This window comes from Callospermophilus lateralis, unplaced genomic scaffold (assembly GCF_048772815.1).
Source record: "Callospermophilus lateralis isolate mCalLat2 unplaced genomic scaffold, mCalLat2.hap1 Scaffold_143, whole genome shotgun sequence".
In the NCBI taxonomy this organism is placed as follows: Eukaryota; Metazoa; Chordata; class Mammalia; order Rodentia; family Sciuridae; genus Callospermophilus; species Callospermophilus lateralis.
Window position 1 is genome coordinate 907,020 of NW_027512573.1, and position 27,765 is coordinate 934,784.

The 27,765-nt window shown below is 47.9% G+C and overlaps 1 non-coding gene and 1 pseudogene across 2 annotated transcripts in view; one reads left to right on the forward strand and one right to left on the reverse strand.

Moving 5' to 3' along the window:
* Positions 1 to 225: 225 nt before the first annotated feature.
* On the reverse strand, positions 226 to 300 carry Trnav-cac (transfer RNA valine (anticodon CAC)). Its single transcript has one exon. It is a non-coding gene; the product is annotated as a tRNA-Val (tRNA).
* Positions 301 to 6,937: 6,637 nt separating this feature from the next.
* Positions 6,938 to 27,765, forward strand: part of LOC143387886 (E3 ubiquitin-protein ligase RNF213-like) — a 51,413-nt pseudogene continuing 30,585 nt past the window's right edge. Inside the window, exons 1-14 of the transcript XR_013154901.1 lie at positions 6,938 to 7,012; positions 7,217 to 7,378; positions 9,087 to 9,188; positions 10,673 to 10,792; positions 11,403 to 11,525; positions 15,890 to 16,070; positions 18,351 to 18,524; positions 18,703 to 18,852; positions 21,685 to 22,271; positions 23,067 to 23,232; positions 24,230 to 24,447; positions 25,418 to 25,558; positions 25,668 to 25,832; positions 25,960 to 27,089. The product of XR_013154901.1 is annotated as an E3 ubiquitin-protein ligase RNF213-like (transcript). The remainder of the gene's footprint in view (positions 7,013 to 7,216; positions 7,379 to 9,086; positions 9,189 to 10,672; positions 10,793 to 11,402; positions 11,526 to 15,889; positions 16,071 to 18,350; positions 18,525 to 18,702; positions 18,853 to 21,684; positions 22,272 to 23,066; positions 23,233 to 24,229; positions 24,448 to 25,417; positions 25,559 to 25,667; positions 25,833 to 25,959; positions 27,090 to 27,765) is intronic.

Below are 27,765 nucleotides of genomic sequence, written 5' to 3' on the forward strand. Positions count from 1 at the left end.
GTTCTGACAGCTGTCCTTCTGTAAAAGAAATTGCCCCCAGTGAAGGAAATCTGCATTAGTAAAGAGGGCTGCTCCCAGACAGCTTCAATTACCTGGGAAACTGCATAATGACACCATCTCCATTCATCTCATGGTTCTACCCTGGCCCTCTTTTTTTTAAAATTGCATATTATAACCTTTTCTCTATTTTTATGATGATGATGATGATGATGATGATGATGATGATGATGATGTGCTGGGGATTGAACCCAGGGCCTTGTGCATGTGAGGCAAGCACTCTACCAACTGAGCTATATCCCCAGCCATCTGGCCCTCTTTTAACCATGTCCACCCCCAGTAGTCCCCAAGCTCTGTCCTTTCCTGTAGCTCTGGTGTTGTGTAAGGCCAACTGACCCTTCTTTAACTCATATTTTGTGTGTAGGTATGTAATCAAATATGCATAATTATCCTCCTGTTAATCTGTCTGATGTTGATTTAATTCATAGCTCACTCAGCTAAAGAACCTAGAAGGGTGGAGGGAAGCCGTGTTTTGCTCTTCTACAGTGGAAAGGAGCCTAGGGGAGCAGAGAGGGAATCATTGAAGGTGTTTGAGTGAGGAACTTCCAGACCTTGGTGGTATTTGATTCAGGGGACTGTGTGGAGGGGTGGGGGCATGATGGGAACTGGGGCTGGGCTGTAGCAGGTGAACTTTGGGAGAGGGGCAGGGGCTGCAGCAGAAGTCTGCATGCAGCTGGTAGGTACCTCCAGCTGGTGAGGTGCCACAGCTGCAGCCACTGCTTCTGCAGCTTTTTAATGCAGGACCAGCAGAAGTGGGTGGTGGATAGGTGGCTGTGCCTTGGGATTCATGGGTTAGGCCAGAGTTAAGGCCTGCCATCTTGACCTTGGCTTGGAGTGACCTTGACCCTTTCCCTAGTTGAATGCCACCTGGTTAAGGATAAGAGTGGGCCTCCATAGATGGCAGTGTCCCCCAGTTATTGGGAACCCTGACCTCAGCCTGTTAGCCCTGGGCCCCAGCCTATTAGCAGGAGGCACTGCTCAGCCAGAGGTGACCATGGCCACTAGCACCTCTCTAATGCTGTAAGCTGTCCCTGTAAGACTCACCTAACTCTCATCTGTGCTTAGGGCTACCTGTGGGGCAGCTGTCTTCTCCCCTCTCTCAGGGTGAGATACTAAGGTCCCCGGGCAGGAAGTGGCACCTGGCTCCAGGCTTGCTTTCCAAGCAGCTCTGCAGGCTGCCTGGGGGTCATCTATGTTAGGCCAAGGTTCTTCCCTGGCTGCAGGTCTACCTGAGTCTCCTGCCCACCTCCCCCAAGTTCTCAGTGGTTGTATGGGAAGGTGGCCTGGCCTGTGGTTTGAGCTGCAGTCTTAGCCTCCCTGGGTGGTTGCAGAGACAGAGGGGGGCTTCTGGATGGAGCGGGATCCAGGGTAGAGTGGAACTTGGGATGGAGCAGTGGCCTTGAGCAGCCACAGGAGACACACTGCTGCTAGATTTCCATTGGCCAATGAACTTCCTGGCTACAGCAATCTCATTTTCTCAGAAAACGAATCTGAAATGGGACTGTGGTCACTTGACAGGAGGCACAGTTGTAGCTGTTGCCTTGGGAAATCTTGCTTCTACTTTCAGACCTGCATGGGAAGGGACACTGGGCTAGAGGATCCCCCAGCCAGAGACACGTCTCCTGCAAGGCGGCACCTAAGTTCTGCAGCCAGTGTGGAAAGAGGCTGCCTCCTGCAGCCCAAGGACCAGGCAAGTCCCAAGGGGCACTGGAGTCAAGTGGGGAATGGGGGCATCTGTGCCTTCCAGGCAGATGCCAGCAGGGCCAGCTTGCAGCCTCAGGGAGGCCTGACCCTCCCCTCACAGAACTCTTCCCAGGGGGCACTTTCCTCAAGCAGTTTTGTGAGGTTCTTTGCTGGAGTCACCTGTCCTGCTTCAAGTTTCCAGTCTCTTTTCTTTGAGAGAACTGAGTTTAGTCCCCCTTGGGATGAGAAGCCTCTGGCTGAGCTGAAAGGCTCTGGACACTCCAGAGGATATCTAGGGAGGTGTCTGAGGCTGCTGGAGGGGCAGGGCTCTGTAGGTTTGGAATGCCCTGGGAGGCGTCCCTGCAGCCTGCCCAGGCTGTCAGTGGAGGGACAGGAGGGGACCAGCTGTCAGATGGGCCTTCCCTGCTGATGGCCGGAATAGAGCAAGTGCCTCCCCTGCCCCTGTCCTGCTGCCCTAAAGCCCATGGGGCACAGAGCTCCCAGAGGTCAGCACTGCTTTCCCTCAGCCCCAAGAATGCCCTGAGCATCTGGGACTTGTGGATCCTTGGGATGAGGCAGTAGCCATGAGCAGCCATAGGGCCTGTAGATTGTTTGTAAAGATGGAGTTGTGGAATGGTGGAGCCACCTGCCAGGGCTCCCCACCCCTGGGTACCAGGAGAACATCTGCCAGTTGGCGCCTTGGGAGAGGAGGGTTTGCAGTCTCAGGGGTTTAAAAAAGCCAAGCTGCTAAGCTGTGATGTGCCCAGCATTGTGCTAAACACGGCATTATCATAAATCCCTGTCCTTCAGATGCTGAGAGTGAAGCACAGAGAGGTTAAGTAACTTGCCCACAGCCTCACAGCTAGCAAAAAGAGACAGGATTTTGAACCCTCTGGAACCCAAGTGCAGGTTGAACTGTGGTTGAGGTCTTGCTGGTCTTGTTTGAGGGAGAAAAGGGGTACTGGTCTGAGTGATGAGCAGTGCCAGACTGTTTTCACAGGCTTGCTGTGGGGCCAGCATTAAAATTAATTATGGGACAAGACAGGGTGGTCCCTGACAGAGGCCACGTAGGGCAGATGGGGCAAACACAGCACCCTGAGGGAAGTGGTGACCCAGGGTTCATCCTGCTGCAGGGCCTCCTGAAAGGCCACTGCCCTATGCCCCTGTTTTCATTATTGGTGAGGAGCTGGGATGGGCCCAGAACCACTTGCCAGCAGAATCTGAATAAAGGGGAATCTGCCTGAGAACAAGGATGTGTGGCCTTTTTACCAAAAACTGCTGATTCTTCTCATCCTGGGGGCAGGAATCAAAGGAGAAGCAGCAAAGGGCAAATCTCTAGCCTTGGCCCTGAGCCTGAAGATGGGATGTTTACACTTCAAAGGGGAGTAGTTGGATTCCTAGGGATAGTTATTTACAATCCAAAAGGCAAAAGGTAGGGGTGTGTTAATCAGGTTTCTTGGAGATGCCTGACTGGAAAGGGTCAGAAACTCTCCCTTTCTAGGCACTACTTCTCATCTCAGTGTTTTTATAGTTTATTTTATATCCAGACCTGGGTTTGTCATCCATTACACTACCAGGGGCTGCCTTCAGGGGATGCCCATCCCTGCAGGTAGGGAGAGAGGGCAGAGTGGGCTGGCACTTCACCTAAATCAGAGCCTGGCAGGGGTGCCAGCCCTGGCTTCCTCTATTCTGTTTACTGGAATAGAAACTGAAACAGGAACTGGGGGCTTGGCTCCTCAACAGCGGAAGGCCACTCCTTTCAGCCACTTGGAGGTTCTTCAGGTGGTTCCATTTGCTGCAGGACCAGGGTAGGAATCCCAGGAATTCAGGAGCCAGCCAGGCCATGGGATGCTCTGCCAGGAACCCAGTCCTGGAGGTCACCAAGCTGTCAGTCAGTAAATGTGAAACCCAGTCACACCAGGTGGAAGAAATTCTGTCTGCAGTGCACACTCCTCTTCTAGCACCCTCCCTCCCTCCCTCTCTCCTGTACCTCTCTGATTTTTTTCTTAAGTTATTCATATTTTAATATTGGAAATATTCATCCCTTGCTATTTTTTGAATAAGGGAATGTATTTACAAATATTTTAACTTGCTTTGATAGAGTTTTAACTGCTGAGCTAAGACAAAAGGACTGTGTTACCTTTTTATCTTAGTCACAGCTTTAAGACCTATTAAATGATATCCTGGAACGGTATGCCTTACTTGCCTTACTTGTAGGTCATTTATTTTATTTTAAGTAATTAATTTATTTGTGGTACTGGGGATTGAACCCATTCTACCACTAAGCACGTCCTCATCCCTTATTATTTCTTATTTTGAGATATGGCCTTGCTAATTTGCTGATGCTGGCCTTGAACTTGGCCATCCTCCTGCCTCAGCCTCCTGAGAAGCTATGAGTACATACTTGTATATCTAAAAGGAAAGGGACTGGTATTGTTTTCTCATTTCCCAATGACTTAAATGAGCTCTCTGGACTCCTGGTTGGTAGGATTCTTGAGAAGATCTTGTTAGAATCCTACTTGACTGTGAGCCTGAAGCTCCATCAAGCTGTCTGCAAGATCACCAAATGCCTGAGGTTTTATGAGATTCCTGCCTTTTCTGCTGAGGTCATTTGCAGAGTCATCAGACTTAGACCTCCAGTGGTGAGTGGGATTTATGGACGAAATGTCATGCCCAGGAGAGGTCCTGGATTCTATGTAGCCTGATTTAGAAGGGAATGTGGGGGTTCTGGGATGGCTGGATGAGACAGAGTGGTATAGTCAGTTGTCAGGTATTCATTTGGCATCTCCTACATGCTGGTATCCATTGTATGCAAACTACACACTTCGCCCCTGGCCTCGCCAAGAAGATGACCCCTCCATTTTCCTAGATTCTATTATTCACAGAAAACTAGAGCCCATTTACCCCCCCCCAAAACACATGTCTGTGCCTTGTCTTCCCTGCCAGACTCTTCCCTTCATGTAGCAACACACCATGGCAGCAGAGCCCATGTCCTGCTGCCCTGCTCAGGCCCCTGTGCCCCTCAGTATGCAGTCATCCTCGCCCTCATACCCAGAGGGAACCTCACTCTGATTCCTGCCACTGGAGCTCGGGTGCCCCTGGCCTTCACACTCTGTTCTCTCACCCGTGTCTCAGGGCAGCGTCCCTGCAGCTGCATCAGGAGCTTTGCATTGCTGAGCAGCTTTTCCATTGTGGGTCCTGAACTTCTGCTGTGGGTAGTCGAGAGTGGTGTCTCAGGGCAATTCTTTTTTTAACGTTTTTGCACATCAAAACTGTAATGTTACAGATGGAGATGGTCAAGTCTACATTTTCACCTTATTCTTTCAGCCCTTTCTTCTTTAATATACCACAGACACACTCTAAGAATGATTTTTTTCCCCCCAGTACCAGGGTTGAAACCCAGGGATGTTTAATCACTGAGCCATATCCCCAGCCTTTTTTTTTTTTTTTTTTGTATTTCATTTAAAGACAGTGTCTTGCTGAGTTTCTTAGGGCCTTGCTAAGTTTCAGAGGCTGGCTTTGAATTTGGAATCCTCCTACCTCATCCTTCAGGGATTATAGGTGCTAAGAATGAATTTCACTGATAAGGTGTCTGCTTTCTCCCAAGTGGTACTATTTCATCTATCCCAGATTGGTGCCAGTTCCCAATAGATGGTGCTTGAGAAGTTTGTCAGTTATTTAGGGTTTACTTTTTTGCAGAAAGAAGTGTCCTCATTGTTTTTTGGGGTCCCAGATCTGTGGTCACAAATACTCTACCTGTTCTGCAAAAACAAAATTTTGCTCTGCTAAAATTGACCAAAGCAAAAACATGCCTGGGCATGTGGTAGCCTCTTGTCAGGTGGTCAGCAGCTGGGTAACTGCCATGAGGGTCAAAGCACAGTTCAGGGCTCTGCTGTTTGTCTTCAGGGTTGTTCCTGCAATTCATTTATTGACTACCTCTGTTCAATCCTGGATGACACCAGGATGTGTAAAGAAATAATAATAAAGAGGAGACACAGAGACAAGGTGCAGAGGCAGAGAAGGTGGCAAAGTGGACTTTTCCCCAGCAGACACGTTTATTCATACCAATAAGTCACATTAGGTCATTAGTACCATAACTACATTATTGTTTAGCATATCAGTAAGGTTGCTTATTCTGCAGTTACATTTTACAGTTGTAATATGCAATGTCAGGAGCTATGTGCAGCTCTCAAGAAAGTCCATTGTCTGATGTTACTGTAAGATGGGAAGATCCAGGAGCACCAGAGCTTGGTGAAACATTGTAGTTATCAAGCAAATTCCTTTATTCCCAGGAGTTATGTGCCTAAGATTAAGGTTGAAGCTGATAAGACTGTAGCTTGGAGGGCATTACCATAGCAACCGGGCATCCTGTGCCTTTGCACAGAAACTTTCCTAGGCAACAAGCATGTCATAGCCATGAAGTCATCATGGACCCCAATCCCAAACACAGAACCTCCACAAGGATGGGTCAGTATATAGCTGGGGCTGCTTTTGGATTTGGAATGTCTGAGGCTTAGCACTAGGGAAATGCCCTGCTGGGGTGTCCAGATTGTTCTGGAAGGTATTCAAGGACATCATACAAGGGCACCCTGTTTCATTTTCCTTTGAGAAACCTCAGTGCTGTCCTGCCCTGCTCTAACCTGTGCCCTGTGCTCTGGTCACCTGCCTGGAGCCCGAGTCCCTTCTCCTGTTGTTGGTATGCCTCCTGGGCTCTTTGAGTTTCTCCACCTTGGCACTTACTATGGCAGAGAACCATGCTCTTCCTGCTGTCTGAATGGGTCATCTCTTCCACTCTAGTTGGTTCCTTACAGCAGGAATGGCATCTGCCATCCACCTTGTCACTTTGCCAAGATGGAGGCCCCAGGGTGGTTCTGTGAGCCTCGATGGGGGAAGGAGTCAACAGACCCAGGTTTTATGGAGCTCTGTAAGAGCACACACTGTGCAGCCTTCAGGGCCTCTGGAGTTGCATGTGCTCCATGGCAGGTACCTCTGGAGTGCAAAGAGAGAGAGGACTTGGGAGTGTTGGATCACCTGAAAGGGGGTAGTTCTATTGGTGTGGTGGTAGAGGTGAGGAGGAGACAGACAGTAGCTGTCCCTGCAGAGTGCCCTGGGGAGAGAACTGGGCTGGCATCCCTAGAGTGGGTGCTGGGAGTTTGCATGACCTACTGGTTCAGGGTTCTCTGGAAGCTCTTTGCTCATGGGTGCATTCTTCTCACTCAATCTGGAGAAAGCACAGGGCTCTTGTGTGTACCCCCGCTACTGGAAGCTCTTGGTGAGGCAGAGTCAGCTTGGAGATCTGTAACACCCATACCTTCTCCCCTCCTCTCCCATGTTGCCCCTTTCATGGGAGCCAAGGGTACTGGGGAAATGACAGTGCTTGTGTCAGTGGGCTTCCAACAAGCATGGAGCTAGGAGGTGGCTCAGGTGTGGGGAGCAGCAGAGTAGAGCTGGTAAAACTTCTCTCATTTGCCCACAGGATGTTGCAGAGGACCTGGGAGCCGTAGCCCAGAAGGGCTTCCTGACAGTTTTCCTCCAGGGTGTCCTGGCCACCACAAGATCCTGGCTGTGCACAGTGTTAGCAAAGAGAATGTTCCAGAAGGGTTCCACTATCCTTTTCACCTACCCCGAGGAGATCCAGGTGAGTTTTGCCTGAGGTTGCAGAGCCTCTTCAGGCAACAGAGTGGGGAGTCACACAGTTGTGTCCTGTCACCAATCACCAGACCAACAATGCCTTGGCCTGGAGGCCTGGGCTTATCCTGAACCTTGCCTCAGGCCCTGGCCCCTACTCTGAGGAAGGAACATTCCTCCTTTACCTGGCAGAGGGTCAGTGGCTCTATGGTACAGTGTGATGGGGTGCAGTCACGCTGAGGCAGAGTTGCCAGGAGGACCTTCAGGCTCTGCTTCAGGTCTGAGGCTGCAAGCCAGCTGTGTGGTACTGGAAACAGAAGGTCAATATGACAGGAAGCACCTTTAGCTGGCAGCTGAGTGAAGCCATTTGATAGAGTGGACTCCTCCTCCAAAACCTAGGACATGGGGAAGATTCCACAATAGTCACCCCAGTGCTGGAGAAGACAGCTGAGAGCCAGTGGGATCCAGGAGCCTGAGTCCCTAGAGGGCTGCAGGGGAGGAGGTAGAGTGGGAGGTCCTGCCCACCCCAGGCCTGCTGTCCAGCCTGGCTGCCTTTTCCTTGTCCTGGAAGTGGAAGGTTGTCCCCCTTGAGCCACAGTCTTCCAGGGAGACTCTGGAACCTGCTTGTGTCTTCACACAGAGTTGGTGGCAAGACTCATTGTGATGTTAGGCAGGGGTACCCCAACTGTATGGACAAGGGTGGCTGCAGGCTAGAGGGTTGTTCTTTTTAATGAAGGAAAAAAATCCTCTCCAAACAGACTGAAATCCCAGGAAAACACAATTGGATTATTAAATATTATTCCAGGATTCTAAGTGGTATAATCCCCAGGTGTTAAGCATGAGTGACGGGTAGCTGTGAAGTCACTGTCAAGAAATATTTTTTTTTGGTACCAGGGATTGAACTCAGTGTCACTCAACCCCTGAGCCATATCCTCAGCCCTATTTTGTATTTTATTTAGAGACAGGGTCTCACTGAGTGCTTAGCATCTAGCCATTGCTGAGGCTGGCTTTGAACTCATGATCCTTCTGTCTAAGCCTCCTCAGCTACTGAGATAACAGGCATGTGTCACTGTGCCCAGCCAGAAAGAATGATTCTAAGTGCAGTAGTAATGATAAAAAAATGAAATTAATTAAACATCTACTCTGAGGTGATTGCTGCTGTTATTCCTGTTTTACAAGTAAATTTACCAAGATCTGGGGAGATGGATGTGCTGTTGGTATTGTTGGAAGTCAGGAAAATGGAGATAGGGAGTAAGAGGGACAAGAGCTCTGTGGTATGGAAGGAGCTAGAGATAGCAGTAGGAACTCATGATTTTAGATAGTTGCCAGCTCTGTCCATCAAAAGTCCTATGGCAAAGGCACCCTGGGACCATGAGCACCTACAGAAATAATGACGCCTTAGGACCCGAGCACACCCACATCCCATCATGCCTTTTCTTCCTTCCTTCCTTCCTTCCTTCCTTCCTTCCTTCCTACCTACCTACTGGGGACTGACCCAGGAGCACTTTATCACTGAGCTACACTGGTGGTGGCTGGTGGAAATAAACTTTCCCAGACCTTTTTATTTTTTATTTTGAGGCAGAGTCTTGCTAAGTTGCCCAGGATGGCCTGGAACTTGTGACCCTTCTGCCTCAGCTTCCTGAGTAGCTGGAATTTCAGGCGTGTTCTATCCCACATGGCCCAATCATGTCTTCTAACTCCTGTTTCCCACCACACAGTGCTGTTCCTGGAAGAAGAACCACCTCCATGAGTCAGTGCGAGATGCACAAGGGGGCCAAGAGCTCCTTGTGCTGGAACGTCAGGAAATGCTGAGGCTGCAGGCATGTGGTGATCCACACTCCTCCTCAGATGGCCAAGAGGACTCCATGTGAAGTCTGTGGTTGACATGGTGGTCTGTCATTGCTAGCTTTTCACTTTTGACAACTGAGTTGTGGTCATGTTTATGATGGCAGAAATGGGGTTTAAGAGAACATAGAAATTATCTGGGCTATCTCTGCAGCATTTTTTCAAGTCTAAAGTTATTCCAAATTTTTAAGAAAACTGTTAAAGATGCTCACATTAGCTGAATCTGGAACAATTTGATTATTATTTTTTGAATATTTATTTTTCATTTGTAGTTGGACACAATACCTTAATTTTATTTGTTTATTTTTATGTGGTGGTGAGGATCAAACCCAGGGCCTTGCACATGATAGGTGAGCACTCCACTGCTGAGCCACAACCCCAGCCCCATAAAAGGCAAAGTGATAGGAATGGATTAAAATTCATTGATAAACATACTTACAGAAAAAAAAAGAGAAAAAAGGAACTTTTCTATTCTTCTATTGAAGAATGGAGTTAAGAAATGTAGAAGAAATAATTGCAATAGAAAACTGTCACTCTGTAACCAAGGTATAGTACCTGATGCAGGCAGGTATCACTCAGGAATCCTGAGCTCAGTGGGGGTGCCAGGAGGTCACAGGATTTCAAGTGTCCCATTGCAGAAGCATTTATGGATGAAGAAAGATGACTTTCACAGTGAAGAAATCTGGCAGATAAGCCTTAACCAAGGACCGACCTCTTGGTCAGCCCTGGTGGCACCAACAGGTTTCATGGGCCACTTGGTCAGGCTCAAGGTGTTTGGCTAGGCACCTGTGGAAAGTGCAGATGAGTACACTGAGTACATTTTTATGTGGCTTGGCTTAGTAGTGTCCCAACCAAACCATTGTAATCATTGGAAAACTGTGAGCCAACTGGATCAAGAGACAGTCTGCAGAATGACCTGAACTTTCAAAATTGTCAGTATCAGAAAAGATAAGGCCAGGGAACTTCTTTAGAAAAGAGACATGACCAGTAAATGCATTTTGTGTCCCAAGGTAGACCCTGGATCTAGATATCAGGTGGACATATGGAGGCATGTGGCTAGGGGCACCTGCTCTAGGCTCCTGTTCTCATGGTTTGTGGATAGGATGCCTACCTGGGCTTGGAGACGTGTTAGGATGCTGCCTTCAGGTGCTTTAGCAAAGTGCTTCTTCTTTTTTTCTTTTTTTTTCTATACTGGGAATTTGACCCAGGGGCACTCAACTACTGAGCCACATCCCCAACCCTTTTCTTTATTTTTTATTTAGAGACGGTCATACTGAATTGCTTAGGGCCTCACTAAGTTGCTGAGGCTGGCTTTGGACTCAAGCTCCCCCTGCCTCAGCCTCCTGAGTAACTGGGACCACAGGTGCCCCCATGCCTTGTTGTTGCTGTCTTTTCTCTAGGCTATCTCTGTGGTGTTTACTTGTCCCTGTGGTTGTCACTTAACATGTGGGTTTTGCAGGTCTGGCGGTGGCTGGTGGAAATAAACTTTCCTGCAGAGTATGACTGGAAGGAGTCGCTGCTGGGGGACATGGAAGGGAGGCTCAAGAAGGTACCAGACATGGAGGACACCATCAACATGGTGATGAGCCCAGACTGCTGGCAGCACCTGGGGCTACAAGCAGAGAATAGCATGTACAGGCCCTGGGATCCACCCAAGCTTTGCATTTCTGTTTCTGATCAGGGCTTTGCAGTTTGACCTCAGAAACATTTCAGAGTTCTAGTGTGACGTTCTTGAAAAGAGTCAGGGAATGGGATTGTGCTCTTACTGGGGCCCAAGACATACGTGTCATCAAGCCCTCCATGTATAGGTGCTCCAAGGGACCTGCTGGTGGCAGGAGCCTTATTAAACACAGTGACATGGAGGAAATAAACAAACAAAAAATGCCCTTCATTTTGAATGAAGGTCTGTGACCCAGAAAAGTTGGTTTCTCCATGAATATTTTATATGGATCTGATTAAATGGATGTTTTTAGAAAGACAAAAGAAAGGAAAAATGGCTCTTTTTCAAAATTTGCATGTTTTTACAAGCTGCTATTCTGGTTGCTTTTTTTGCAATATGAGAAGAGACTAACTTGGTTTCATCTTTAATCTTCTAGTGAGGGGCAGGGAGGACATGCTTAGTGTAGGGCAGGGAGGAGGGGAGTCAGAACAATCAGGCACTTATACCCCACCCACCTCCGTGTTTGCAGGAGAGACCCCTTTCCCAGATCTCTGCCTTCTATGGTCCTCACTGGGATGCTGCTGGCCTCAAGGACAGTGTGGCCAAGAGCTTTGAGAAGTGTCTCATCGAAGCTGTGAGCTCTGCCTGCCAGGTGACTAATCTCTTCTTGGGAAACATGCTTGGGTTCACAGATGCTTGCTGACATGGACAGCTCCAGGCCTTAAGTCCCTGCCAGTTCCAAGGCCTGTGCTGACCAGGATTGGGTCCTTGGTGCCCCCTCCCTGGATTGGGCCTCATGCTGCAATCCAGTGCTCTCTACCCACTCCTTGACATGCAACTTGGCTTCCTGCTGCAAAACCCTGTGCAAAACCACAGCCACACTCAACAAGCCATCGTGCAGCTGATCTGGTGGACTGTGCCTCCAGTTGCCATTGTGATCGTTGCCACTGGTTTGTTTGTGGTCTGTTAACTCTTGCCCAACAGATATGCAGGAAATGACCCCAAAGGCTGACAAAACATCTATGGAAGGAAGCTTCTGAAGTTAAATAGACTCCATCCTTGTTGGGGTAGAACACTTGCCCAGCATGGCCCTGGGTTCTATTCCCAACACTGCAGAAAAAGAGGGGAAAGATTCTGTCGTTTCACTTAGCTTTTTTTCTGCAAAGTGGGAGGATGTTCTTCCCCGGCACATTCCCCACACAGTACCCAGAGGCTCCCAGGGTCCTTCTGTATTTCCTGCTGGATACTTCATGTCCTGCACACTGCTGGCCAGTGGAGTTGTGAGAAGCAGAGCTCACTTTTTCTAGGGAAACAGGCTCTAGTCTTTTTACATAACTAATACTTCTAAGGCTTTCATTTGTTCTTTTCTCAGTGCTTTAGTAACATGGTAGCCACATCTCCTGTCACTCACCCTTGGAAGCCAAACTTGGGGGGAGTGGTGTGTTTCAGGTGTGGGTGCTACCAGCTCAGTCTACTTGGCAACATTCTCATGAGCTCAGAAAGAAAATGCAGCCCTTCAGCTGCGGAGTCTGCCCTCCACCATGCTGGCCCCAAGCCCCTCCCCAGCAGCACCTAATCTTCCTTCCTCCTCCACAGACTACTCAGGTGTCTCAGCAATGAAGTCACACAGGCTGTGGCCTTGGGTGCCTGGCTTCGTTGAGCATGTGTTCAAGGTCATTCACTCTGGAGCACCTGTCAGTACTTTGTCCCTTTTCATGACTGCATGTTGCTCATCATATGGCCTCAGGGGGCTTTTATGTTCCATTTGTCCTGTGGTGGACATCCAGGCTCTCCCTGATAGCTGTTATCAGTCTGCTGCTGTGAACCTCCACACATGGGTTTGTGTGGATGTGCTGTTCACACTCTACGCCTATGGTGAAATGGCTGGATCACTTGGTACCTGTGTGATTGAAGGACTATCTGGCCCATTCCCACAGTGGCTGAACCATTTCCATATCAGCTGCCAGCCTAGGAGGGACCTGACTTCTCCACACCCCCATAGCCTGTGCTCTCAGACCTGTGACTGTGCAGTTTGGGGGTGTGGAGTGGTTTCTCTGGTGACTTTGATAGCTATGACCTCAGGTACCTTCTCATATGTTTTTTGGCTATTTCTGTTTTCTATATCTTTGGACAAATGTCTACTAGAAAGAAATGGCAGTGGAGACATGGACAGATGTGAGGTGAACCCTCATAGCTGCGGTCAACAGACTTTTTGACAAGAGTGCCAAGATCACTCAAGGGGTGAAGTACAGTGCCTTCCTCAAATGGTTAATTGGGCTCTATGTCTTTCTTTCATTGTGGCTTATGAGAGTTCTTTGGATAATAAGGTGCAAATCTCTGGTCAGATATGTGATCTGCCAGCATTTTCTCCCATTCTCTGTATTGTTTTCACTCTTGGTGTTTTCTTTAGAAGCACAGAAGTTTTTAATTTCTTTTTCTCTCTCTCTTTTTTGTAGTAGTAGGGATTGAAACCAGGGGTGCTCTAACACTGAGCTACATCTCTAGCCCTTTTTATTTTTTATTTTGTGAAACAGTCTCACAAAGTTGCCCTTAAACTTGCAATATTCCTGCCTCAACTTCCTGAGTACCTGAGATTACAGGTGTGCCCCACCAATCCTGGGAAGGTTTTTACTTTTGGAAAAATTCAATGTGTCTTTTTTTTTTTTTCTCTTGTTGCTAGTAATTTTGACATCTTGTGCTAAATCCTGGGTCATGAAGATTTATCTGTGTCTTCCTCTAAAAGGTTTTTATTTTGTTTTTGGCACTGAGTGTTAACCTAGGACTATATGCTAATAAGTGCTCTGTCATAGAGCAACCCCCTCTGAAAGCTCTAGAGTGTTAGCTCTTAACATTAGTTTCTTTTTCTATGTGGTATGAGGTAAGGGTCCAGATACAGTCTCTTGCATGTGGAGATCCATCTGTTCCAGACCATTTGAGGAAGGCACTGTACTTCACCCCTTGAGTGATCTTGGCACTCTTGTCAAAAAGTCTGTTGGCCACAGCTGTGAGGGTTCACCTCACATCTGTCCATGTCTCCACTGCCATTTCTTTCCAGTAGGTCGTAAAATCAAGAAGCATGAATTCTCCTGATTTGTTCTCCTCTTTTTGTATTGTTTGCTATTCTGGATTTCTTGGGATTCCATATGAATTTTAGAATCATTTTGTCAGTTTTTGCAAGGAAAGTAGCTGTGATTTTGACAGGGATGGCTTTGAATCCGTAAGTCATTTTGGGGAGTGTTGACCTCTTAACAATGTCACATCTCATGGCTTCTGAACCTGGAATGTCTCCCCATTTATTTTGGTCTTTAAGTTTTTTCAACAGTAGTTTGCAGTTTGCAAGTGGTGAGGTCTGCATTTCTTTTATGAAATTTAGTCCTAAGTACTTTATTCCTTTGCTATTGTAACAAATTATTTTTTCAGGGCTGGGGTTGTGGCACAGTGGTAGAGCACCTGCCTAGCACTTGTGAGGCACTGGGTTTGATCCTCAGCACCACATAAAAATTAAATAAAATAAAGGTATTGTGTCCATCTACAACTAAAAAAAAATTTTAAGATAGAGAGAGAGAGTGAGAGAGAGAGAGAGAGAGAATTTTTTTTGATATTTATTTTTTAGTATTCGGCGGACACAACATCTTTGTTTGTATGTGGTGCTGAGGTTCGAACCCGGGCCGCACGCATGCCAGGCTAGTGCGCTACTGCTTGAGCCACATCTCCAGCCCCAAAAATATTTTACAAAATTGTTTTCTCAAATATGTTTTTGGATTGTTTATCACTAGCACTTGGAACAGGGCAGCACCTCGTCTCTGTGGCCTACAGCTTTGCAGGCTCATTTCTTTTCTCTAGCGGGGTATCCGTGGGAGAGTATCTTCTTGGAAGTTTTGACATAGATGACCATGTTATCTGCCTGTAAGTTAGTACTTCCTTTACAATCCCAATACTTTTTTTTTTTCTTTTCCTTACCTAATTGCCCTGGATAGCAACACTGGCACTGTGAAAGGAGTGAAATTGGCTATCCTGGTCTTGTTCTTGGAGTTTTGCCTGATACTTCTTCTGTATCTATTACAATGGTTGTGTCACTTTTTCTATCAGTATGATGTATTCATGTTTTTGTGTCTGCGTGTGTGGACTGGAGATGGAACCCAGGGGTGCTTTATCACTGAGCCACATTGCCAGCTCTTTTTGTTTTTCATTTTGAGACAGAGCCTCACTAAGTTGCTGAATCTAGCCTCCAACTTGTGATCCTCCTGCCTCAGCCTAGTGAGCTGCTGGGATTACAGGCATGTGCCCCTACACCAGGCCTATTAACTGATTTTTGATGTAAAAACATGGTTTTATTCCTGGGATAAATCTTACTTCCCTATGGTCTATAACTTTTTATTCATTGCTAATTAATGTTTTCTTTTATCCTGTTAAGTGTCAAAAGTACCTGTTATTAGTTCATCCTGTGTTTTTTATTGATCACTGAAACTTTTTCATTTTTTTACAAAAATGTGAATGCAAAGAAGAAAACTGTTTTGTTTCTTGGTGAATCATCAGAAGGAGAATTGGAGTGTCTGTGGTGTTTGAGGGCAGTTTGTGATGTAGTAAAGTTTTCCTCATCTTGTTTTTGGCATTTTTCATGACAGGCAAGTCTAAGAGAAATACAGAAGCTGACAATGAGCTGGGAGGGTGTGTGACTTGGGGTTGTAGGGGTGTGTTTGTGCATGTGTATGCATCTTCAAACCTCTGGCACCTCACATAAGGAGCCAGGCCAGGACAATGGAAATTCCCTAGGAAATATTTAGTATTTTATGTTTCTTTTCTTTTTGCAATATGGGGGATGAAACCCAGGGCCTCCAATACACCAAGCTACCAGGGGGTAGCCCAACCTCTCTTCTGTATTATTATTTTTTTTTTGAGGCACTATAAAACTAGCTTCAGTAGATTTATGAAATGCTCTTGGGTGCTAACTTGTGTCATTAAAAGACAAATCAGTAAAATCTTCTCAACTCTCTCTTTTAATTCATTTTCTTTTAGTCTCAGATCAGTGTACTGGAGGGAGTCTCTTGTCATCATTTGCAGAAATTTGGCAGCCTTGTGTCTGCTGTGATCACCAAGTCCTGGCCCAGGAACAACAGGGAGTCTGTGGAAGGCCTGGATGGGATTCTTGAACACCTGCTCACGGGGCCTGATGTGAAGCAGCTCTTCAAGTTGTACGGTGCGTGTAGGACTGGTTAGAGTTTCTGTCCTTCCTTGGGCAAATGAAGAGGCAAGGTAGTTGACCTGGTCCTCAGCCTGCATGTGCTGAGGTTTGGTAAAAGCAGGATGCATGGAGGTGCCCAGGCAGGTGTTAGGCATAAAGAGCTTCTAACACTAGAACCATTGTCTGCTGAGTGCCTGCTGAAAATGTGTTCCTGGGGGGACACACGGTCCTTGAAGCAACCTCTCTGAAAGTCCCCAAGCCCCTTGATTTCCAGATGAGGGAATGGAAGTACCCAGGGCACATTGCTTAACCAGGGTGTTGGAGACTCACTGTGTCCAAGATAACAAATGATTAGAAATCAGTCCAAGCCCAGCTTGACTCCTTGTGAAGCTCATGTGTCACATTTTGAGACCAATATTGATAACTAACACAACATGAAGTGACTCTTCAGCCATCACCTTCCCAAGTGTCGTGTGTTGCCCTGGAAATGATGGTGCAGGTTTATGTGTAAATTGCTAGATTCAGATCCTGTAGTGGGAAAGCACTTGTGTGGCAATAAAAACCCAGGGCCAATGATTGTCTCAGCCAAACCAGCTGCTCTGTTCTACACCAGATCATAGGCAGGAGTAGTGTGTGGTTCTGAAGGTGGCTGCTGTGTTCACGGGCCACAGCAGCCTGCTGGGGAAGAGTTCACTGTCACACTCCACAGCATGCATTTAAGGCTCCTCCTTGTCTTTTCCTGGCTTCATGGTTTCCTTCCTTTTATCACTGAGAAAAGTCCCCATGTCTGGATGTGCCTGGGTTGGTCCATTCTCCCACTGAAGGTCATCTCAGCTGCACTCTGTGTAGGGGTGATGCTGGGGATGAACCAGGGATTCATGCCTGCTAGCCTAACACACTACCATCAAGCTGCACCCCAGCCTCCTGTTATCTTTGTTTTGTTTTGTTTTGTTTTTTTAAAGAGAGAGAGATAATTTTTTTAATATGTATTTTTTAGTTTGGGGTGGACACAATATCTTTATTTTATTTTTATGTGGTGCTGAGGATCGAACCCAGCGCCCTGTGCATGCCAGGCGAGTGTGCTACCCATGGAGCCACATCCCCAGCCCCTTATCTTTGTTTTTTATGGTAAAAATAAACTTGGTCATCTCATAATACTATATGAACCTCATATTACTGTGAGATAAATAGTCTGGCAGTTAAACTAGTCATGTTTTAAAATATTGTCCTCTAGTTGCTCCAAAAGCTCATGTTCCAGGTTTTGATCTGCAGACAAGATAGGCAGAGCATGAAGCTGCAGCATGGATCTGCCTCCTTCCTGGGTGCTGTGCAGATGCTTCCCTGCACCCGTGGAGTGGCCTCTGATATGAGCTTGTCCTGTTGCAGTTTATTTTCCTACTACTGCAGGGATTCTCAAGACAGATGTGCCGGGTTTCTGTACTTGTGACTAAAAGGCTCAGGGATCACTCCAGTTGAACTGGGCTGACTGGGGTACACCAAATAAAATAAAAGAGACACAAATACCTTTTTGTTTGGGGTCGCAGTGACGGCTCCTCTGACTTTAAGGGTCTGCAGGAAGAGAGAGAGAGCGAGAGCACATGCTGACCCCTTTTATTGAGGAGAAGCTATTCAAATGAGGCAAGGGGTCAGGTTTCAGGGGGCTGAGTCTATCTTTATGATGTCTGTTGTCAGCATGTTGACTGACATCTGAGTAGGCCACATCCAAGGGCATAGTAAGAGAAGGGGACACACACAGGCACTTCCATGAAAGATTCTATCCTAAACAGGGCAAGGGGTTATATTACAAAGGAACAGGTGAGCATAACTTCACCCATGGTGCTGTAGCAAGACACATCTATGCACAAGGCACTGTCCCTCAAACCCAAGAAGGATGGGGAAAGCTTTGCCACATTTCTGTGACTGAGTGCATCAGCACCCAGCCACGGAGTATGACTCAGTCACGTGCAAGGTTGGTCTCCCACAAGGTGAATTTCCAAGAATATCATATGTAGTTCAAGAAATACGTTCACTGTAGCATGGGCTCAGGACTTCAACCCTGAGCACTGTGGTTCTCCTGGCTGTCTTTGGCCATTGGAAGGGTCTCCTCCTCCCATACAGGAGATGCATTAGGTTAAGACCTGAACCTCATAGGTACAGGCATAGCTGAGTGAGGCATCAGCGCATTTGGAAACACCACTGACTGCTGCCTGCGCCTGTGGGCATGGGGCTGGTGAGAGGTTCTAATGGCAAGGAGAGGGGAGGGCCGCATGCTCATTGTGCTCGTTATCTTCTCAGGGACAGATGACAAACTCTTAGCCAACATCACAGAGGATGCCAAGAGGTTGATGGCTGCTGCCAGCTCTGTCTTCACAGAGGTTGCTGGTGATGTCCTGAATGGGTCCATATTGGTCAAACGGTTGGAGCTGATCCTGAAGCACAAAAGTCAGTTTCTGGACCTGTGGCAGTTAGGTGAGCTGAGGCCAGGCTGGTAAGAAGCCTATGTTCACATGTGTGCTGGCTGTCCTCCTCTCTACCACCAAGTGGGGGCCTCCTTGTCCTTCTGATGGTGACTGTGGGGCACTCCCAGGGAGAGAAAGGGATATCGTGAAGTTTGTTTCCTTTGGCTGACTTTGTCATTATTTTCCAGAGACAGAAAGTTCTTCATTCCAAGAAAAAAATTGTGACATGGAAGAGACACTGGACTGGAGGATGGGCGAAGTCATGTTTCTGATGAGAGAGAAGAGACAGGTGGACAGCCTCCTAAGGCTGTGTGGGAAGGTGAAGCATCTCATCCAAGGTACTGCTCCCGCAGTTGCGCAAGGAACCCTTGAGAGCTGTCACGGAGATGAAGCAGGCCACAAATAGAGGGGCCTTATTTTTCAGGGAGAAGCTTTTAAAAAACATTCTTGACCCAGTTTTCAATGCATTTGCCCAGGGAAGCAGCTTCCCCTTGTACATTCTTGTTTGTGTGCCTCTACACCCGTCGATGTCCCCAATTTCCCAGTGTCAATGTCCTATGCTGGCTTCCCAAGGAGGGGAGGTGTAGATCTTTCTCCAGTCTGGGCCCTGAACATGAGGCTGCTTGCTGCTCTGTCACTCCCAGTGGTGTCCTGAGTTACTGGTACCTTCTTCAGGGTAGGGCCTTCGCCATGGTGTGAACATAGGATTCATAGGCGAGCCGTGTGGTGGACCATGGCCACTCCATGGTTCTGGCACAAAGTTTCTGTAGCTGGTAGAATTGCATTTCTTGCCTTGGTACTTCCTTTTCCCCTTTTTCATTGTGTTTATTTCAAATTCAGCCCCAAACTGAACCAGCTATCTGAGTGGATGTCTCTGAAGCGTCTCCCAGGACAGAGGGCTTATTTTCCTAGCGGGGAGTTGGCCCTTAATCTCCTCTGTCTCCCAGGGTTGCCTTGGCCTCTGGGCTGGTAGGGCAGGTCCTGCATCTCTGGCCTGTGCTTGACTCCTGTTTGACAGAGGGTGGCATCTACTGCTTGCTGGGACTGGGACACAGGAGGCCAGATACAGAACTATGCCCCTGCTATAGGTTGATCATTGGGCCAGGGGCAGAATTTCCTTCAGAGTGCTGCCTGAGTGCTGCATTGGGATGTCAGATGCATTCTTGCTACTGATCCTCTATATGGAGCTTGTTGTCCTTCTCTGGATGCTCTTGAGAACTGTCGGGCCCTAGTGTTCTGAAGTTGACATTAATCTGAGCCTGGCCTTGGGTATCTTTTCCATCTCTAGGATGGGGCACTGGCAGGTCTCAGCCAGAGATATAGTCTTAGAGCTCTAGGGTGTTCTCCTGAATTGGTTAATTATGCTTTCCCTGTTGCAGGGTGCACATCAGCAGCTGCTGGGCCTCCTGGCATGGTTGCCTGACTCCCATGACATCTCTCCTGCTTGGGCTTCACTTCCTGAGCCTTCTCTTCAATCTCCTCCTGTAACCTGGGCATTGAATTCTTCATTTCAGCTCTTATATATAGTTAATTTGAAGGCACTCCCTTTTTTCTTTTCTTTTTTGGCACTGGAGTCGAACTCAGGGGCACTAGAACACTGAGCTACATCCCAGCCCTATTTTTGTATTTTATTTAGAGACATGGTCTCACTGAGTTGCTTATTATTTTTCTTTTGCTGAGGCTGGCTTTGAACTCGTGATCCTACTACCTCAGCTTTGCCAGCCACTGGGATTACAGGTGTGTACCATCATGCCCAAAACTTTTTTTTTTAAAGATTTTTTTTTTAGTTGTAGATGGACAAAATACCTTTATTTATTTATCTTTATGTGGTGCTGAGGATAGAACCCAGTGCCTCACATGTGCTAGGTGCGTGCTCTACCACTGAGCCACAATCCCAGCCCCTCCCTTTTCTCTTGAAATATTCATTTATATACTATGTTCTTGTAGTTCATGGTTGCAGCATGTTTTCCCATTTTTTCCCGTTTCATCCAAGTTGCTTTTATCTGTTGGCTTGCTTTCTTTCTTTCCTTTTTTGCATGTTGGGGATGGATGCTAGGCTTTTTAAAATTTTTTATTTATTTATTTTTTTAATGGCACTGAGGATTGAACGCATGCTAGGCAAGCATTCTACCACTGAGCTACACAATCCCTATTGGCTTTTTGGGATATATTTCCCACATTAAAACTTCTTCTGTTCTGATTGGAGATTTTCGTTTGTCTGTATGAAGACAGTCCCCACAGGTGGATGGACAGGCAAAGGGCTTCTGGGCTGTGACTTGTTGGGCTCTGTGGCTGCCCTTAAATTGACCTAGTCCTTGAGGCTTCTCTTGTGAGCTGGTCATATTTGCACCCCCTGCCTGCTGCCAGATTTCTGGAGCCAAGAGGGAGAAGAGGAGAGTGAGCCTTACTTTTATTCCAGTTTTCCTGCCCTGGTGACTGTGTCATCCTCTTTGTCCTTAGATTGAATACTCCCTGTCCTCTGTAGCTGCCCAAGACAGGTGTGTGTCTAGAAGTAGACTCCAGGCCAGAGAGCCCTGCAGTTGGTCCTTCTTGCCCCTTGATAAGGGGCGGGCAGCCCCCATCTGCCTCCATGGTGGAGGTGGACTCTCACCAACTGTTTCTTAAACAGACTTTGAACCCAATTCCAGTTCCCTCTCTGCCTCCTCCAGTCTAGGGTGACCTTAACATCTAGTGTCCTTGAGTGCCAGAAACTTGTGCTGGGCCTGGCTGAACTCACCTCTGCTTTGTCCTTAGGGTCTCTGTTCTCAGGCCCCAAGTGTTATTTGCCACTGGTGTGTCCATCTTTCTACTTCTAGGTTGTGTTGTTATTGGGCTTCTTTTCTACTGTCCTTGTTCCTGCTGGTTTTGATGTTTTAAAAGCATTTTCTAATCTGTCACTGGAATGGGATTTGGGAGGAAGATGGATTTGTGTTTCCAACTGTTCTATCCACACAAGAGTTTCCAGTCTGTTTTTTATCATGAAAACTGATGAACAATCCTGTGGCAGGGTGGAGGGGAGGAGGGATGAATTCTTCTTAAGAAAAAAAAAATCCCATAAGTAATATTAATTTGTGTTTTCTCAAAGAAGTTATTAGAAATACTAGGAAAGTAAAATAAGATGCTACCGTGTCTAGCAGTTTAACTTCCATGTTTCCTTGTGGTTTCCAAAGTGGATTTTGGAGAGACTGAAGCAAGACACTCAGAAGACCTGAACTGCAAAAGACTGAATGAAGCCATGAGGGTGAGACAGCCAGTGTCCTCAGCCTGCAAGCTGATGACTCACTACAACCTGGACCGTGAGGTCCAAAGAATGGCTGCAAGGATAGACTTGCTGATGGACAGCCACATCTTCCAGATCTTCTGGGAAGAAGCTTCAGAGTCATTAAGCCATCCCCAAGGAGAATCTGAAAGACAAACCCTTGCGCTTTTAGAGGCCTATGAGTACTTGTACTCGCCTTGTTACCAGAGGTTCATGAAACTGTTTCAGGATCTGAAGTCAGGAGAGATCACCTTTGGAGAAATTAATGTCTTCTTCAAGGACTTTGTAGATAAATACAATGACCTGACTTTAGACCTCCAGATCATGTGTGAAGTAGACCCCCAGGCCCAGAGGGGCTGGATCTCAGAGTGTGTTGAACAGATCAAGGAGTACTATAGCCTGCACCAGGCAATCAGCTCGGCCAAGGTCATCTTGCAGTTCAAAAAGGATTTTGGATTGACTGGTGACTTCAGTGTTATTTACACTTTAATAAACTTTGTAAGTTATTTTCTGGGAACTCCTGGGAGGTAGGGGTCTACCTCAGACTCCTTAGAAGCCCCAGGTTTTCTGGGAAAATCAGTGAGGCAGCCCCCTCCGTGGACTTTCATCTGGGCTGCACTAAGTCTGGAACATTCCAAGCCCTGGGTTTGTACCTTTGCTTGAGACAGTGTGACTGTTCCTTAGCTAGTTTTCTCGGGTCTATATGAGAACCAAAAATTCAGGGTAGAAAAACCAACCCCTTTCCAGAGGAATCTCATCTCTTTAGGTTATGAAAGCTCAAAGGGAAATATTTTGTCATCTGTCCAGATACCTCTCCTAGTTGCAGTGGGAATGCCAAATGGTACATTGCTCCTGTTGTGCAATTGCTCCAATGGTACATTGCTCAGGCCTGAATCTCTTCCTGTTTCTTAGTCTCACATTTCTAAGGTGTGTGGATTTTCAGTAGAGGCAGGTATGTTAATGCTTAAAATTTAACACGTAGTGTGGAATTGTCTATACCTAGACTTGAACCCTTCGGTAAGTCTATGAGTAACTCACCCCAGAGAAGCTAACAACATGGACCTGGCTGGGCTGCTGTGAGTAGCAGGTTTCAAAGTCTATGAAAGCTTCCTCACAGGACCTGGGTACTGGGGACAGTAGCAACTGCAGCTTAGCAAGGAGGGCTGTGGAGGTCATGCTATCTTTGGTTCAAGAATGTGTCAGGCTCTGCTATAGCAGCTGCTTGTCGAGGCATACTGGAGGGCAGGTGTGGGTGGTTGCTGGAACAGCCCATAGCAGAGCTTCATCTTGCAGATTGATGATTTCAAGGCCACCCACCATGAGAGACTGAACCAGATTAGCCCTCAGCTCATCCAGGCCAAGAAGCTGTTGCAGGACATCAGTGAGTCCCGCCGCCAGTGTCTGGAGGAGCTGACCCTGCAGAAGGAGCTGGTCAGCTGGCTACACGACGAGCTGAGAGGTATGGTGGGAGCTCAGCTTCAGGTGTTTGCCAAATGGGGTTCCTGACCTTAAGGATGTCCTGCCTCAATCATTTGCATGTGTTGGGTTGCGGGGGCAGTGTCTGCTTCGAGGCCCACAGTGGAGTTTGCATCAGGACAGCTTTTCAGACTTCTGGTTAAAACTGTTTTCCTTTGTTGCTCTTTCCATTTGTGGACACTGGCATCATTTTCATAAGCATCCTGACTCCTTTTTCTCCTTCAAGCTCATTCTGCCAGAGGCCTAGGCATGCTCTTGCCCTCAGAGGGGTGTTGCTGCTGTAAGCTTGTGTAACCTGTATACTTCTCTTCCAGCCTAGGGCTGGGCAGCCTATGTGGTTGTGTGAACTAGATAGAGCCTGTGTGGTTGTGTAGACTAGATAGAGGCAGGGGAGGAGAGGTAAGAAAGAAAGTTCAAGGAGGTGGAGCGGGGACAGCACTCACACACCACCTCCTGCTGGCCACTGAGGCGTCACTGGCTCCAGCTCTCATCCAGAGCTTTGCTGCTTCCACCTTGTACTCCTGAGTCTGCTTTGACTTACATTCTTTGATTAGTAATTAACCCTAGGGGAATTATCTCAGTTTTTTAAATAATTGATTGCCCATTATTATTATTATTTTTTTTATTAGTTGCTCAAAACATTACAATGATCTTGACATATCACACATTTGATTCAAATTATTTACCAATGGAACGTGTTTTTGTTTAGGTGATAATGTTTGTAGATTAAAGGAAATAAGGTACACACAAGCCTAGACCAGTGCCTGGGACATTGTTTGGTAAACATTAGATGCTGGTCAGTGGTGTCATCATATGCTGCAAAAGAAAATGTGTCCTGGTGTCCTAACGGAAGGCAGGAAGTGCCACACAAGCTAGGTGTTTACTTAGTGTCTATCGATGGCCTCACGAAGGATCTTGCCCCAGGTGAGAGTTGTGCAGCATCATGGAGTGGTCCTGTGCTGACTCCCTCTCTGCCCCAGGCATCACCGAGCTCAAGGTATTTGTGGACCTGGCCTCCATCTCAGCTGGAGAATGCGACATTGACGTGGACCGGGTGGCCTGCTTCCATGTTGCTGTGCAGGGCTATGCGTCCCTGCTGTATAAGCTGGACAAGAAGGCAGACTTCAGAAAGTTCATGGAAATTTTAAGAGAACTCTGGAAGGCTCTGCAAAATGACCCCCATCTGCCCAGTAAGCTGGTGAGTTTTGTTCCTGATTCCAAGGTGTGGAGGTCTTGCAGCCTTGGGAAGCAGCTGTGCTTTGAGGGCACGTGGGCATGGAGGCGTGTAGGCAGCCATTTAAACTGATGTTTAAAACCAGATTTTCTTCACTATGGAAATGCTTTATTTGTCTTGGGTTGGAAGAGAACTACAGAGCTGCATGTCAAGAGCAGTCACCACCCTACAGGACAAGTGTGGAAAGAGCACAGTAAGACGCGTGTGAAAGGGTGTGCAGCAGTTTTCTCTGAATTTAGTAACTGTCCTTTTATTTAGTTACTTTTTGGTATTTTTCACAATTGATGTTGATTAATTTTTTTATCAGAAAAATAAAACATTTAAGTAAATTACCTGTAACCAGCGTCTGAGTAAACTTACACTCATAACTTACCCAATGAGAAGAGATGTCCAGAGGCCTACACCAGCCTTGGGACAGTCCCGTATGTGGTTGGAGGGTGGGGAGATGGACAGAGAGAGCAGTTTTGCAGTTTTTCTGCTAGAAGCTCATTTTCTGTTGCGATTTTTTCTGTTCTTCTGGTCATGCTCAGGGACCAATGCAGGACATTAAGAATTTAGGGCTCCTGTTCAGTCAACCATCTCTCCTCAAAGGGCCTTTCTTCTGGGAACCCAGGAGGATGGTGGCCTGCCACCAGAGAGCACGGCCTGTGGCTATCTTACCAATCAACCATAAGTGCAGGCCAAGTGCATTCCAAGTGTCAGCTAGAAACCTGGCACCAGTGCAGCCACAATGAGTGGTCAGGGTCCTGAGGAACAGGCAGAGTCTTGAGGGAACAGGCAGGGGTACCTGAGGCAGCCTCAGGCAAGAAGTTATGCCTGGAGCCCTAGAGGAGGGTGGCTGGAATTTGCCCAGCAAGGGCAGAGGCAGGAGGAGGACATCCAGGAAGATAGTCATTTGAACCCTGGCCCATGTTCTCTGCTTTTGTTCCAACAGCGAGATTCTGCTAGGAACTTGGAGTGGCTGAAGACAGTGAAGAAAAGCCATGGGTCCATTGAGCAGTCATCTCTGTCTCTGGCCACAGCAATCAATAGCAGAGGCATCTATGAGATCAGGGCATCCACAAGCTACCACAAGGTGAGCCCTCCCAGATTTCAGGTGCACTGTTGGTGGCACGCACTGGTCTGATGCAGAGTGAGCGTTTTAGCCACCAGAAAATGGCTTCTAATCACGTTTTGCCTCCCAGATCTCCCCAGATGCCATCCTGCACCTGATCCTCCCTGGGGGTCACAGTGGCCTGGAGCCAGAGCGCTCCTACACTTTAGAAGAGCTGAAGGATCTTTTAAACAAGCTGATGCTGATGTCTGGCAAGAAAGACCACAAGAATATGGAAGTGGAGAGGTTTTCTCAGGTGAGCAGGTGCCCTGTTGCCTCAGGCTGGGCATGCTCACTGCCCTGCTTCCTGCAAAGGGGAAGGGGCAGGGGTTGGCTTCTGGTGGACAGAGTGGCTCCAGAGAGTGGAGCTTGTGGGTCTGCAGGGTGCACCTTGCCTGCAGCGGCTCATGCAAGCCTTCTTGAACCTGTACTCTGCGGGAAACATGCTGTTCTGGACCTGGACTGCCGAGGTCTACTGCTGCCCCAGGAATGGCATCTCCATCTGCATGGACTTCCACTTGGAGTTGGTAATCCAGTTGACAGAGAGTGGGGACGTCACCCAGCTCCTGGAAGCCCTCTGCAGGCAGATGGAGCACTTCCTGGAAGACTGGAAGGAGCTGGTGAGCAGAAAGCGCAGGGAGCACTTCTACCTCAACTTCTACACGGCCGAGCAGCTGGTCCTCCTGAGCACTGAGCTCAGGAAGCAGAGTCCCAGCGAAGCTGCCCTCATGATGCTGTCCTTCATCAAAGTCAACTGCACCTCAGCTGATGTCTTAAAAGCCACCAAGGGGTTCAGTGAGGCTCCCAGACACCACGTGAGGACAGTGATGGAAAAATTACCTCCATTGCAATCCGCTGAGATCAGCCTGGTGACCAAGCTGAGGGCCATCATGGAACAGTCCCTGGAGACCATGAGTGTCTTTCTGCCTGGCTGCCTGAACCTGGAGGCCCTGGGCCATTGTCTGGCTCGCCTGGCCAGGATGAGCGGGCCTCCTGTGGAACGGTCTCTCCCCATGGGCTTGCAGGCTGGCCAGCCCAACATGGTCTTGTGTGGCCATTCTGAGGTGCTATTGGCTACCTTGGCCATCTACATGCAGGCCCCAGGTCAGCCCCTGCCCACTTTCGATGAGGTGCTACTCTGCACCCCAGGGACCACATTTGAGGAGGTTGCCCTGTTCTTGCACTGATGCCTGGCCCCGGTTTCCCAGGGGCACAAGGGCTACAGCCTGCTGTTTGCGGATCAGCTGAGCTACGAGGTGGCCAGCCAGGCAGAGGCCCTCTTCTGCAGCCTGTGCACACAGTGTCCCCGGGAGGACTACCAGCTGGTGGTGGTCTGCGTCGCGGCACAGGAATGCTGCTACCTGCCCTCAGCCTTCAGCCAGTACAAAGTCCACCTCATCCCCCAGGCACCCCTCCATGCCATCCAGGACTACCTGGCACATCACTACCAGGTCCCAGCACAGACCCTGTCGGTGGCAGCTGGGGTGGCAAGGCAGTCTCTCAGGGCTTCCCAATGACCCCTGCCTCTGCAGCAGTGGGCACCTCAGATGACACCCTCTGCAGGTGGGAAAGTGAGTCTCAGGAGGGTCTGACTCCCTGCAGTCAGTGCTTCCTCTAGAAGGGGCCCCCTTTCCACCCAGGTTGTAGTTTCTGAGAGCCCAGCTCCTCCTGGCATGGACTTCTCTGCAGGTCACTTTTTTCTTGTGTAAACTCTTGACCTCTTCTGGGTCACATTGGTGTGATCAGAGGAGGCACAGCTGCTCTGGCTCCAGGAGAAGAGTGCTTTGCACCCTCCCTTCAGTCACTGTCATGTGTCCTTAATAAGAGGTGGTGACTTCCATTTTGTTGATTTCATCCCATGAGCATCACTGTGCCCTATCAGGACAAAACCTGCCCTCCCCTCCCTGCTCAGGACATACCTCTGCTTTTACTTTATTATACTTCCACTGCTGTCATCATGGAGAATGCCACGATGCTGAGTGGGTGACAGCTAGGGACTCTGGCTTCATGGTGCAATTATGCTCTAATCTGATGTTCCATTGCATCAGTTTTGATTTTTACATAGAGAAGTAACTGTTTTTTTTTTTTTTTTTTTTTTAATGGGGATTTACCTCAGGGGTGCCCTATCACTGAGCCATATCCTCAGCCTTTTTTATTTTTTATTTTGAGACATGATCTCACTAAGTTGT